Consider the following 14,696-nt stretch of genomic DNA (forward strand, 5'->3'; position numbering starts at 1 on the left):
TCTAACAAGTACTTTTTCTGCTTCAATCAATACTCCTGGCCCTCCATCCTGGTCACTCAAATCTGCAGATCTATCTTTTGGATTACTGTTATAAATTTGTTCTACATATGCATGAAATTTTATCAATCGAGATTGAGCAAGCAACAATTAATCAAACCTGTATAAAATGCGACTTTTTTCACCTGTAAATGCTGAACTCTTTAGAGATGACGATTTCAACTTTGAAATTGCCATTCCAAATCCGAATCGCGGTCTATGAACTGCGTTGAGAACTTAACTCTCAAGCCACATTGCGATCTGTGAACCTCCCTGAAGCCATCTTGACTCTCAAGCGTCAAATCATTTACCTCAAAAGAAATAAGGGTAAAGGTTTACCAATCTTCATTGAACAAGTCGTGTTGCTTAAAGCTTAACGAGTTATTTACCTAGTCACTAGAGCATGTCAGAGTATATAATACGTTGACCGAACATTTAAAAATATAGAATTCATTATTTAAACATATCCTATTAACATTAACATACAAAAATAAGTAGCGGAATGAGGAAGTTAGTAGTTACCGCCTACAAGTACACCATTTTAGAAGGGGAAAAGGGGGTCATGCTCCCGCTTAAACGTTTTGCCTGAATATAAACTATCATCTTTCAGTACTTCACTCAACAATTATTTAACACTTTGTTATTTTCAAGATGCAATATATCTATTTGAGAGCTTCGCAAAACATACACTTTAATTTTTAAATTGTATGGTAATTATATTTCACCTTAAACACACCTAAACATAATGCATTGTCGGTATACAATTATATGCTTGACTGCAGGTCAGAGTTATTTAATTTCAAATTTTCAATCACCGGGAAAACGGTCAAATATACTTCCTAGTTATATAATCATTGTTAATTACTGGGACGGTATTCCTGAAGCAAGGTACGTCTTCATTTAGAAAGTAATATTATTAGTTACACAGTGTGCTAGTGACCTAATAAGATATATATAGGGTCAGTAAAGTCCATATGGGGTGAGAGCGAAGAGATATTCTACCATTGCATCGAGTGTGATACGATATTTCTCCGCTCGAGACAACTAAATTTTCATATTTAAATCGCGACGCTTGCCAAGGATTTTTTGTTACAGACAAACAAATGTAAAACAAATCAACTCATTTGACTTTTGATGTCAACAGTCAAGGTCACACGAAAAATATGACCCACCATCTCATGACGATACATCCACATGCTAGAGCTAAGTCCTAGGTCAAAAGAAAAAAAAGTCATGGACCGGGCAAGTGTTTCTTGCTAACAATACATTAAGCTGACCTTGAGGTCAAAGGTCAGGGTCAAACGAAGCACATCATGGTACGATACATAAAGATATATTCACATGTCAAATATCTTATGCCTAGGACTAAAGAAAAAAACGTTATACTTTGAGGTCAAAGTTTAATGTTAGGGAACGACCATTTAACTTCAATAGGGGGAAGGGGAATGGTATTTTCCTATGATCTCTAATTTGATGGAAAAAAAAAACATCCCCTCCCCCACTTGAAGTTAAATGGTTGCTCCCTTACATGAATGTCATCATAGCACATGTACAGGACACACCGCCTCATGATGAAACATCAAAAAGCCAAATATCTAAGGCCTAGGTCAAAAGACAAAAACGTCATGGCCAAGACAACTTTTGAATAACAAGAAAGAAAAAGAGAACGAGAAGAAAAAATGACACTAAAACAATACGTCTCCTATGAACACGTGGTATAGCTCCCTCATATAAACCTTGATTCTTAATTTCCGCAAACCTGATATGTAATTTCTGTGAACAATGTGACAAAAATTTCATGAGACAGACTGACAGACAGACATGGGTAAAACAGTATACCCCTCTTCTTTTAAACGCAGGTATAATAATATTTAAAAGAGTTACCTCCCCCCTCTACATATTATAATAAATGCAATGTAGTGCATCTTTTTGCCTGTCACACTGGACTGACTGTAAGCAAGTTCCATCTCCTGATCATCTTTGTTGTTAACAACTGAAAAATTATACACCAGTAATGTGTAATTATACAGCAACACACTTTTGTAAAAATAGACTTGTACATTTACAGCATTCAAATAAAGGTATATTTCTAGATTTACATAACAGGATTTCAGAGATCATTTCTACCACGATCAGTTCAGATGAATTATCATTAGCAAATTGTGTCATAAATGTTATGCGAGTCTACACAAATGTGTCCATTTAAGCCTCAACATTCAGTATTGACTTGTTTCTACCTATTATTTGAAAAGAAAAACATTATGCTAATGTGATGGCAATGGTCCAATTGAGCTAACTTATCCAGTTGATATTGTGTCAACCCATATGGAGAGGGCTTATATAGGCTATGCCTGTTGCCCAATTCAATTCAATTTATTTGAATAAAATACTGTTTAAACTAAACATTTGCAGATTATCTTGGTAATGCTCTAGTTCTATTCTGTTTTTGGGTCTACCAAATAACTTTTTTACTTCATAAAATGATTTGTAACTTTAGATGAACAAGTTTGTTTTAATGCATAAAGGGTGTGGGTCCTTTAAAGTAAAAGAATGCATTATAGCTCTACCTTACTTTAGGGGACCTATATGTATATTTATTGGCAAGGGGATAACATATTGTACATGTATAGAGGTTATCAAATGAAGGTAATCTGAATTATCAGGTGTGGTAGCTATAAACAGGTTGGGACCAATTTCCCAAATAGGTAATAATATTCCATTCTTGTTATAATATTCAAAATGGGATATAAATTCAGGCAAAATTACTGTGCAAAATTTTTAAAGGGGATTTAAGGGAATTTTTTATAAAAGTGCAAATAAAATTGAGAATGGAAATGGGGAATGTGTCAAAGAGACAACAACCCGACCATAGAACAGACAACAGCAGAAGGTCACCAACATGTCTTCAATGCAGCGAGAAATTCCCGCACCCGGAGGCGTCCTTCAGCTGGCCCCTAAACAAATATATATACTAGTTCAGTGATAATGAACGCCATACTAAACTCCAAATTGTACACAAGAAACTAAAATTAAAAATAATACAAGACTGACAAAGGCTAGAGGCTCCTGACTTGGGACAGCCGCAAAAATGCGGCGGGGTTAAACATGTTTATGAGATCTCAACCCTCCCCCTATACCTCTAGCCAATGTAGAAAAGTAAACGCATAACAATACGCACATTAAAATTCAGTTCAAGAGAAGTCCGAGTCTGATGTCAGAAGATGTAACCAAAGAAAATAAACAAAATGACAATAATACATAAATAACAACAGACTACTAGCAGTTAACTGACATGCCAGCTCCAGACTTCAATTAAACTGATTGAAAGATTATGTCTTCATCATATGAATATCAGGCACAATCCTTCCCGTTAGGGGTTTAGTATCATACCATCATAACATATATGAGAAGAACATAACCCGTGTCATGCCAACAACTGGTTTTTAAATAAATGTGTTTAGTGCCGATGCAAAGACCCTATAAGTGAATCAATATTAACGCCAAAATATGCAATCTTTAATGACCTGACAACAGTATCGTAACTATATCCCTTCTTAATAAGTCTATTTAAAGGTTTTGTTAGCTTCAGAGGTGAATACTGACATTTTTGTGCTTTATAAAGAATATTTCCATAAAAAATTGGATGTGAAATACCTGAACGTATAAGAAGTCTGCATGTTGAGCTATATTTACGAATGATGTCCTTATACCGATGATAAAATTTAGTAAATGTTTTGACTAGTTTGTGATATCGAAAACCCTGGTGTAATAATTTTTCAGTAATACATAAATTTCTCTCGTTAAAATCTAAAACATTGTTACATACACGAGCGAATCAATGATTACTTATAAAGCAACAATATTTGGTTTGCAACTTTTCTGAATACTTGGTATTTTATGAGTTTGGTCCCTTTGAAAATGCTGTTTTCCAAAGGGATCAAACAAGCAACTTGTCCATTTTCTGAAAGAAAAAAAATATATTCAAAAATTGCCTCTATTTATCTAAACAAATGCACTTTTCAATATTTTTGCTAAATTCAAATATTTAGATTTTTAGCACAGGAAACTCATATTCCATTTGGGCTATAATATCCAAAATGGGTTACTGTAACCTGTTTGAGAGATTGGTCCAAACAAGATACAGGGACTGAAGAACAGCAAGTAAATAAATTGGAGAGTCCTCTGTCATGCCTTTTTGACAGTCCCCATTTTTGGAATATATCTTGGAATTAATTTGGTCCTTTGGGACCCGACCAGCTGAGGCATAGAAACTGGTTAAAAATACTTGAAAGACACACAAATCGAATCCCTGAAGGGAAATTGTACTTTTATTGAGTAAAATTGACTTATATCTCACAATTATATACTGTACTTGTACTTTTTTCGCGGGTTCTTATTTTCGCGAATTGTGTATTTCAAACAAGTTCGCGGATATTTATTTTCACGATTTTTTTCCGAAAATAAAATAAAAAAATCGTTTAACAGTTATAATTATTGTCTCGTGTGTCAATATGAACTTCTATTAAAGCAGTATAACACCATATCAAATAAAGTTTTCGGGTAATATCAATCGGTTCTCGGGTCAATATTCAGTTCTTGGGAGTTCTCGGGAAATCATGGTACCGTACAAAAGCTTCATTGTAGTGAATGTGTACATGTATGATGTATACATGTGGTTACACTCACGGGGTTAGTCAGATCTCGAGTTAAAAGCATTCTGTAGGATAACCCCTAAACAATGTTGACTGTTGTACCCCTATTTTTGACATTTTTACCTATTATGTCTGTTTGTTAGCTCACCTGGCCCGAAGGGCCAAGTGAGCTTTTCTCATCACTTGGCGTCCGTCGTCCGTCGTCGTCGTCGTCATCGTCCGTCGTCGTTAGCTTTTTACAAAAATCTCCTCTGAAACCACTAGGCTAAATTTAACCAAACTTGGCCACAATCATCATTAGCTTATCTAGTTTAAAAAATATGTCCGATGACCCCGCCAACCAACCAAGATGGCCGCCATGGCTAAAAATAGAACATAGGGGTAAAATGTAGATTTTGGCTTATATCTCTGAAACCAAAGCATTTAGAGTAAATCTGACAAAGGTAAAACTGATTATCAGGTCAAGATCTATCTGCCCTGAACTGTTCAGACAAATCTGACAACCTGTTGTTGGGTTGCTACCCCTGAATTGGTATTTTTTTGGAAATTTTGCAGTTTTTGGTTATTATCTTGAATATTATTATAGATAGAGATAAACTGTAAACAGCAATAATGTTCAGCAAAGTAAGATCTACAAATAAGTTGTCATGACCAAAATTGTCAGTCGACCCCTTTAGGAGTTATTGCCCTTAATAGTCAATTTTTAACAATTTTTTTGTAAATTTTTGTAATCTTTTACAAAAATCTTCGTCTCTGAAACTACTGAGACAAATTTAACCATACTTGACCATAATCATTATTAGGGTATCTAGTTTAAGAAATTTGTCCGATGACCCCGCCTTTCAACCATCATGGCCGACTTGGTTAAAAATAGAACATAGGGGTAAAATGCAGTTTTTGGTTTATATCTCTGAAACTAAAGCATTTAGAGAAAATCTGACAGGTGGCAAAAATGTTGATCAGATTTAGATTTATCTGCCCTGAAATTTTCAGACGAATCTGACAGCCCGTTGTTGGGTTGCTGCCCCTGAGTTAGTAATTTTACAAAAATTTTGCAGTTTTTTGTTATTATCTTAGATATCATTATAATATCTAATATCTAATACTATTAATTATGAGTTTAACCTTATTTTACATGATTTCCAAAGCATCAGTAAATACAGGTGAGCGACACAGGCTCTTGAGAGCCTCTAGTTTTGTTAGTGAGAGGTTTAGCTAGTTATAAAACCAGGTATAATCCACTATTTTCTCCATAAGGAAATGCCTATACCAAGTCAGGCATATGACAGTTGTTTTCCATTCGTTTGATGTGTTTGAGCTTTTGATTTTGCCATTTGATAATGGACTTTCCATTTGAATTTTCCTTGGAGTTCGGTAATTTTGTTATTTCACTTTCTACTACAGAATGAGATGAAATATAAGTTTACCTGCTCCCACGGGAAGTATCTGTCTTGTCTTTCACTAATACTGTTTACAAAGACTAGGACATGCTCTTCGATCTGCATTCGGTTTACTCTTCTCGATTTGACCCTGATAAATGCATCAGATTTGTTTCCGCCTCCATTGAACACCAAAATAATCACTATGTAATGCAAAAATATTTAAATTGAATGCTGTACTGTCAATGAAGAATATCCCAGTTCTATATAATACTAGTATCAGAAAGGCCTCATGGTTGTTATAAAACTGCACACACTTTTCTTGTATTTTCTCTGAGCATTGCAAAAGTGATAAATGTTGACTTGTGTCCTTATCACAGCAAAAGAGTTGAATTGAAGGACCATCAGAACATACTGTGTTACTCAATTTTGAAGTTACAAGGATTGCTCATTTGGGTCTGCTATTGTCTCTTTTATAGTAGGAGATTTATTTCACGGAAATTAACTCTTGGAGCATATAGGTGTTATTTCTATATGTGTCAAAATATATTTTTATTTTTATTCTTCTTATTTACTAGTATAATTTTGATTTTTAAAAATTAATATTAAAGCAATGTGATATTTTTCATGTTGTTAATTCAATAATCATCGATTATTTTGGAAATACTTTATTTAACAAAAAGAAAGTAGGCGGGGATGGGTTTTGGGTAGTGTTTTAACTGAAATTCTAAGGTATTTTAAAAAATTTGCCATCAGTGGATTTTTTATATTTTATAGGACTAAGAACCAAATTTACTACAAAAGATAATTAATTCATTTATTTTTCTACATTTAAGCAGAACCAGGGACTCAAACTTGACGTAAAAATGAAATATATAAACCTAGGCATCATAAATAGCCACTTACATGAAAAGCTAATGATAGAATTCTTTCATAATACTGCTTTTCATACTTATCTATAATATATATTTTAATGATATTATAAACCAAAAATTAGGTGAATAAATGGTATTGGGGAATTTTAGAGGTCACAAACTTAACCAACTTATAATGGTATTTCCAGCCTTAAATTTCTCTCAAATATGCAAATTAGTTTGTTACTATATATAGCCTCAACTTAGAAAAGTCTGAAATATATTTTTCAATTCCTTAGACACCCAACAACTGAAATTTTAACTACTAGTATTAAGCAGGAACAATTAAAACCACCCTTCTCGACAATTTTTACAATATTGCATGTTTTTATGTGAGACAAGCACTCAAATATTTAAAAATTTAACTGTCGAGAGTGGATAAATATCGTAATGCACTGCACGAGTTTCTGTGGTGGAATCTTTTTCTCTGATGCTTTATAGACAATTTGTAGACAAACTTTACCTTTCTTTTTAAATGATCCGCAAATTGATGTGCTCGTTCTGTGTGGCATCATCGGACGTGGTCGCCTTTTTTCGTTGGGTCACGATCACAAAACCATTGGAACGCAAGAAATATGACGTCATAATCAAAGGACGAGGTACGATATAAGTCATGATCAGAGAACGGTCCCCAATTTTTGTTCAAATTAAAGGTGACGTGCCATAAAATATAATACTATATTTGGAAATTTTGAAACCTATATTTTAGTGAACTTCAATAGTTTTGTCAACTTTTGCTGATTAAAAATTCATGTTTTGTTGTAGTAAAGACTTCCAGATTCGCGAAAAGGGTAGAAAATTTGCACTTCTCATATGTTTTTCTGCATTTTAAACTATAAGCGTACCTACGGCCCACGATCATATTCATATCTGTCATTCCTTGGATATAAATGTTGATGCATCTCAAATATCTTCATGAACAGTAGGTACGCTCATAGCTGAAAAAAATTAAATCTGAAAGAAATCGTCGAAGTTTTCATTGAATCATCGAAATATTTAAATGAACTGCGGACCGGAGATGATTTCCGGTATTTACATGATCCGACGAAGCCTTTTCATCGTACTATCATAATCACTGTGTATCATCGCCACCGGAAATAGGGTACTAACGAAGCGGAGAGAAATGAAAAAAAGAGTAAACAAGGTAAGAATTCATTCAATTTAAAGCATTTCTACTGATATTATTTTCTGATATATAATTCTTTAAATTATTAGGCCGATAAGTACAAAATTATGTCAAGATTTTGTGTTATACTTCAAAACTTGCAACTTAGTACCCGAAAATTTCGAGGTCCATCGTCCTCTGTCGACACATTGGCAAGATATTCAACTGTTATTCATTATTTTTCCAGACACGTTTTTAGATTATGATAGTGTGACATCATATTTACTGAGATTTGTTGTCATAAAGATGTTTTTTAAAGAATATGGATCAAAATATTTTTTGTTTATTGTACGGCGAATTGCAGAACGTTGTACGGCGAATTGCTGAATAACAACTTTTGTCTGTACGGCGTATTGCAATATATTGTAATTTAAAGATGAAATTAATCACTGTTTAGAAAATATCAAGTGACGATATTTTGTCCATATTAAAGCTTTACCGGCTTCCAAATATACAAAATAAACTACATATCAAATATTATAAAATATATGCCGTTACTTTTGTTCAGAAGTCGTCGTTGCGTACCTCTATTCGACTTTGTGTTTTTAAAGACAAAAAGGTTTTTTTCAACCATATTATCCTAAATACATTCATATATCGTTATAATACTAACGACTGTTGTCTTATTTGTTGTCAGGGTGAAATTTTGTAAGTTCAATAAAAAAAAAAACGACCATTCATCCTTCCTTGGTGCTTGAAAGAATTTTTTTTTTAATATAAACAGTGGAGATGTGGTATGATTGCAAATAAGATAACTATTCACCAGGGTCAAATAAATTGTATGTAAGCAATTATATGCTATCGTACAGCCTTCAACAACTAAAACTCATACCTTATAGTCGGCTATAAAAAGCCCCGACATGAAAAATGTGGAAGGATTCAACAAGAAAACTAACGGCCTAACTCATAACAAAACAATGTACGAAAAACAACACATATGATAGCGATGAACCAACGACAACCACCGAACTACATGTACAGGCTCGTGACTTCGGACAGACACTTTAAGAATGTGCTGGGTGAAATTCATTGTTTATTCTTTAATTTCTGAAACGAATAATTTGTTGAAAGAAAAGTGAAGAAAATACCTTTTTTTCATTGAAAATTAGGAGAAATAAATCATGAATTGTGTTTCGAATTAATTTTCTTGTTTCTTATCGAAAATAAGATTGTATTTTTTTTAGTTTAAGTAAATTCAATCAATCTTTTTATTTACAGGGATAAAAGAATAAAAGACTGTTGCTAAGGCTGTTTGGCCTAAACTTAAAGGAGTAGATGGAGGGGTAGTGAGATGGAGTGTATTCGTCCGAATTCTCATTGTACTTAAATTTTCATGATTACTATGTATAATATTTCTCAGTAAATTTTAATGTGATATTGTGCCAATTAAAATTATACTATTAATACAAGTAAGACTTGCATTTGCTTTAAAAGATATACATGTAGCAGCACGTGATTATTTGTTTTCAAACACACCTTCTCTGTTTTGAAACTTATAAATGTATGGATCTCGGCCTATCTGTTTGGTTGAATATAAATTCATAGTGTTTCAAAATCAACAGTTAGCCCTATTTTTGGGTGTGTGTAAATAATATAATCTTTAGATAGATGCTAAAATTAAAATCATTTTTCTTAATAAGAAGAAAAAAGTGCTTAGAATCATGTTTCTTAATAAGAAGAAAAAATTGCAACTAAAGCACGACTGAATGTAAAAAGGTGTACCCGACTTATTCTTTCACGATAAGAATTTACCGATTTCGGTATTTTAACAAAACTGTTTACGAGGGCAAATAAATAAAAGAACGCTTTCAAGTCAACATTTAAATTTTCGTGGATTTTTCCAAAAGAATTTATGAGTATGCATCATCAGGAATTAAAAAATATTTCAACCTGTCCTTATCATGATGTTATTTGATTATATTTCATTAACTTACAAGTCGAAGATGCTAGCTTTTGTGTATTGTATTTATAAGTATATAGCATTAAAATGACGACACAAAAACTTCATACAAGGTCATCTTTATTCTCAAGTAAAAAGTTTATATAAATAGTTTATGCCGAAGCCACAGCGGGATTTGTATCCCTGATATCGGATTTTTCTTTCATTCTTTCCAAAAATGATTAATATAAGGTTAATATTTTTAAAAATTCAAACAGTGTTAGCCACCGAGCTTGTTCATTTCTTTATTATAATATATTGGCTGTATCTGCCTTTTACAAATAAGACAATAACATTAATTGAATAAGGAGATGTGGAATGATTTTCAGTGAGAGGACTATCCAACAAAGTCCAAATGAAACGGATTTGACCAAATAATGGTCATTATACACTTCACAATGAACAAAACCCATATACCGTATCAAAATTGCCTGATTTATGACAAAATCATGAACAAATGTCAGACAGCAACCTACGACAACCGCTATATTACATGTTCCTCACCGGGGACAGACACATATAACGTCAGGGGTATAAAAATAGGTCAGTGAAACAGTGACATGCCTTTTCGAAAGTTGCAACATTTGCCAGCTTTTGTATATATGCCGTATTCATATTGTATAAATCGAGTATGTAAAAGATGTAATAGGACTGTGTTGAAGCCTTATATTGTGTATACATCTTAAATGCTGTCAAGCGAATTGTATTTTTATCAAATGAATAATTGGATATATGAACTTAATACTTTATTTTCTTTAAAAGGACGGCAAATAAATATTTTAAAATTAGCAAGTTGCCATACAGTTGAAAACAAGTTGCCATACAGTAAATTTGTCAACACGAGCAAGTTGCCGTACCCTAGACTTTATTTTTTATGGTCTATATTCTTTAAAAAACATCTTTTTGACTACAAATCTCAGTAAATATGATGCCACACTATAATAATCTTAAAGTGTGTCTGAAAAAATAATGAAAAACAGTTGAATATCTTGCCAATGTCGCGACAAAGGACGATCGACCTCGAAATTTTCGGGTACTAAGTGGCAAGTTTTGGAGTATAACACAAAATCTTGACATAATTTTGTACTTATCGGCCTAATAATTTAAAGAATTATATATCAGAAAATAATTTCTTAAGCGGTACCCTCGTCAAATCAGTAGAAATGCTTTAAATTGAATGAATTCTTACCTTGTTTACTTTTTTTTCATTTCTCTCCCTTCGTTAGTACCCAATTTCCGGTGGCGATGATACACAGTGATAATGATCTCGATAATGATAAGTTTCTTTATGACTTAAACTTTACATCTACGAAAAAGGAACACAGTACTCCCGTATTTATAATTGAACCAATATATTAAAGTGAGATTTTAACAGACCATATCGGGTTTTGACACAAAATCAAAAGGGAACTGTGACAAACCGGCATCAGGGAAATTTGGGGAATAATGAAACCAAAGTTATTTAATAATAGGTTGATATTCGAACAGTTCTTATTTGACTGAATTTCAATATTTAAAACACTGTAACACAGACATTAATCGTGGATTGTCATATTCAAGGATAAATACGTCTTTTTTAACGCTTTTCGTTATGCAACCGCTACAGCGTAATTAGTATACACGCTGAATAAAGAAGGGAATGTATTCAGTTCAAATCTATCATAGCATATTCTTAATTTTTTTTCTGTTCATTTTTTTTTTCTTTCTTATTATTGTTGTATTTTTCTTTTTACTTTTTTATTTTCCTCACAGAGTAATCAATGTTTCTGAAAACCAGTACACTTTACGAATACGAGATATACGATATTTTCAATATGGCGAAAATTTAAAAGATCTTGAATTATAAATCTGACATTTGTTAAAATACGATAACAATAAACATCATTTGTTATGTGTCAGCTTATATCACGGTTTGGACAGGTAGGTGAAATGGGGAAAGGTGTAAATAATTCCCTAATAGTTTTAAATTAGATTCTTGTAGTGCAAGGTTAAGGTTACAGTTAGGAGAAGTTTATATAAGATAAAAAGTTAAGGTCAGGTTATGTGATATCATGATAACGTGGGGCCTCGGGCCGTCTAAGGTAAAACAGGCCGTAATTTTCTCTTCCTCCTTCCTTCTTCCTTTGCTTCATCATCTAATGAACTTATCATCACTTCCCTAGTGCCCATTTTTATTTCCCGCTTCGATTACCTTTAATAAGTGCATAATGCATATTGCAGAAATATTTCCACGGTATATAAGTTTTGGGTTTTTTTTCTTCATTTTTCGGATTTTGGACACACAAAATTGACTCTTTTTATACAATACACATAAAATTAACAAGTAGGTGTAAATGGTATAGAAGAAAAATAATTCAGAAAAAGTGTAAGAACTTTAACTGACTTTTTGTCTAGAATTGACGGAGTCAAATAGCGAGACATAAGTATGATGTTTCCGGCGTCGGTCTCGGCGGCAACAATGTTAAAGTTTGTGATTATGTCAGTTGTAGGAAAACCACTATTGGTAAATCAATAATATTTTTACACAGTTGTATACGCATTGGCACATTTCATTTCCATGGAGATTATTTGGCCCCGCCCCCTCAGTCATGTTCTATTGAATTTGAAACCATTACATAGTAAATATGTTAAAATTTGTGTTCGGGTCAGTTTAAGAAGAACCACTAATAATAAATTAATGACATTTGGTATGCAGTTGTATAAGTATTGGAACATGTAAAATTACATACAGGCGAGATATATCTCTGTGTCAACTGTTATTTTTTCTTTATTAATTTCCGTTTGAATATATATTGCAAATGGAAAGTTCACCAGTTGAACACATTTTTGTACTGTTAATTTTTCTCATAGGTCATCTTTAAAATATTACAAAAAATGTAGGGGTTGGACAGATTGGGGAAAGGGTGGAGTGGTGAACAATCTTCAATCTGTTAACGAACGTCCACACTATTTTTTGTCTCGAGACGACGAAGTCGAAAAAGAGAAACTTAAGCGTGCTGTTTCCGGCGTCGGCGTAAACAATGTATTATTTTGTGATTAGGTCAGTTTATAAGGAACCACTAGTGGTAGGTGAATGATATTTGGTATGCAGTTGTATTATCATTTTTCACATCTCATTTCCATGGAGATTATTTGGCCCCGCCCCTTAGTCATGGCTTATTGACTTTGAAACTTTTGATTATTTTCCATGTGTTAGTTTGTGATTAGGTCAGGTTAAGGGGAACCATTAGTGGTAGGTCAATGCTATTGTGTATGCCTAAGGTTTAAGTCAATGCTATTTGGTAAGTTTTTAAATTAAGTTGTGTGTTGTGATAAACAAAGTATTCTTTCGCAATATGTGTGTACACTTTGATTCTTTCGTTTAAATATTATTCATTTGCTCCATAAAAATAAAAAATTGCTTCATGATTAAAACAATATATATATCTATATAAGGCATTATTGTGTCAAGGATTTCAAATATATTATTTGCCTCGACTTGCATAACATTCCTATCAAAAATACTGACAAATTTTATGTCACCAACATTATTAATTTTGGAAATAGATATGAATAAGAGGAGATAAAGGTATAAATCAGCAGTGACTGTATTTTTCTCCTGTTTTCAACTTTCTGGTGGTATACAATGAAACTTTAGTTTTCTTCTTTCATTGCCTTTTAGTAAAATTATAACAAATTGTAACTTCTAAAATTAACTAAATACTTCCACATAGCTGAATTATTTACAGAAAATGTAATTCATATACTGTAACAGTTAAATTGCACATTAGTTTTTAAATTATATATTGTCCTTATCTTTAACTGTCTGTAAATAGGAGGGTTGAAGTTTGGAATGGTTTTTTTTATCATCGGCGCGAAATGTCAAATTCCGCCCGTACAAAACAGTGCATGCATTTTCATTCATACTTTTTTACAGTCTTATACTTTTTTAAAACAGGGAATATTCTAGTTTAAATTTTGACAGTAATAAAATTGTCAGGATAGAAATTCAAAATTAATTTGTTTGGTTGTCGTTGGTTTGTGTCTGTTATATATAACTTTCCTATATTGTATGATATAAATTAGGCCGTTAGTTTTCTCGTTTGAATTTATTTCACATTTATCATGTCAGAGCTGACTACACGATGTGGTTTTGTTTTTCTCGTTGTTGAAGGCCGTACAGTGACCTATGTTTGATTTATCTTTGTTATTTGAACTCGGGTAGATAGTTGTCTCATTTGACAGTCAAACCACATCTCCTTATTTTCTATATAAGCATTTTTTAATTGAGATTAAATAAATTTGAACCATACAAAGGATATATATTGTGTGGTGCCATGAAGCTAGTCAATAAGTCCCTTTGAAATTCTGTTATCTTGCAAAAATGTACAACTATTGAATCAGATGTTTTACTACAAATGTATTCAATATGTAAAAGTTTAAGAAGATTTTTGTTTAAAATCTTTGCCAAAAAATTATCTTAAAAAACTTAATTGTGACTTCTTGTCCTTCGATTTTTCTTGTGGCCTTATGTCCTACCGTCTTATTGATGAATGTAGGGATAAAAGTCATAGGAAAAAAGTCACGGAAAAAAGGTCATGGTCTGAAAAGTCACAAGAAATAATTTTAAAA

At 32.6% G+C, this 14,696-nt stretch overlaps 1 protein-coding gene across 1 annotated transcript in view; it reads left to right on the top strand.

Moving 5' to 3' along the window:
* The first annotated feature begins 861 nt into the window (after positions 1-861).
* The window catches only part of LOC127724568 (receptor-type tyrosine-protein phosphatase T-like), a 147,500-nt gene continuing 133,665 nt past the window's right edge, over positions 862-14,696 (top strand). The window contains exon 1 of the mRNA XM_052231558.1: positions 862-924. The gene's annotated coding sequence lies outside the window, so the exon portion shown is untranslated. The remainder of the gene's footprint in view (positions 925-14,696) is intronic.

The sequence above is a fragment of the Mytilus californianus genome, unplaced genomic scaffold (genome assembly GCF_021869535.1).
Source record: "Mytilus californianus isolate M0D057914Y unplaced genomic scaffold, xbMytCali1.0.p SCAF_1, whole genome shotgun sequence".
NCBI classification, from domain to species: Eukaryota; Metazoa; Mollusca; class Bivalvia; order Mytilida; family Mytilidae; genus Mytilus; species Mytilus californianus.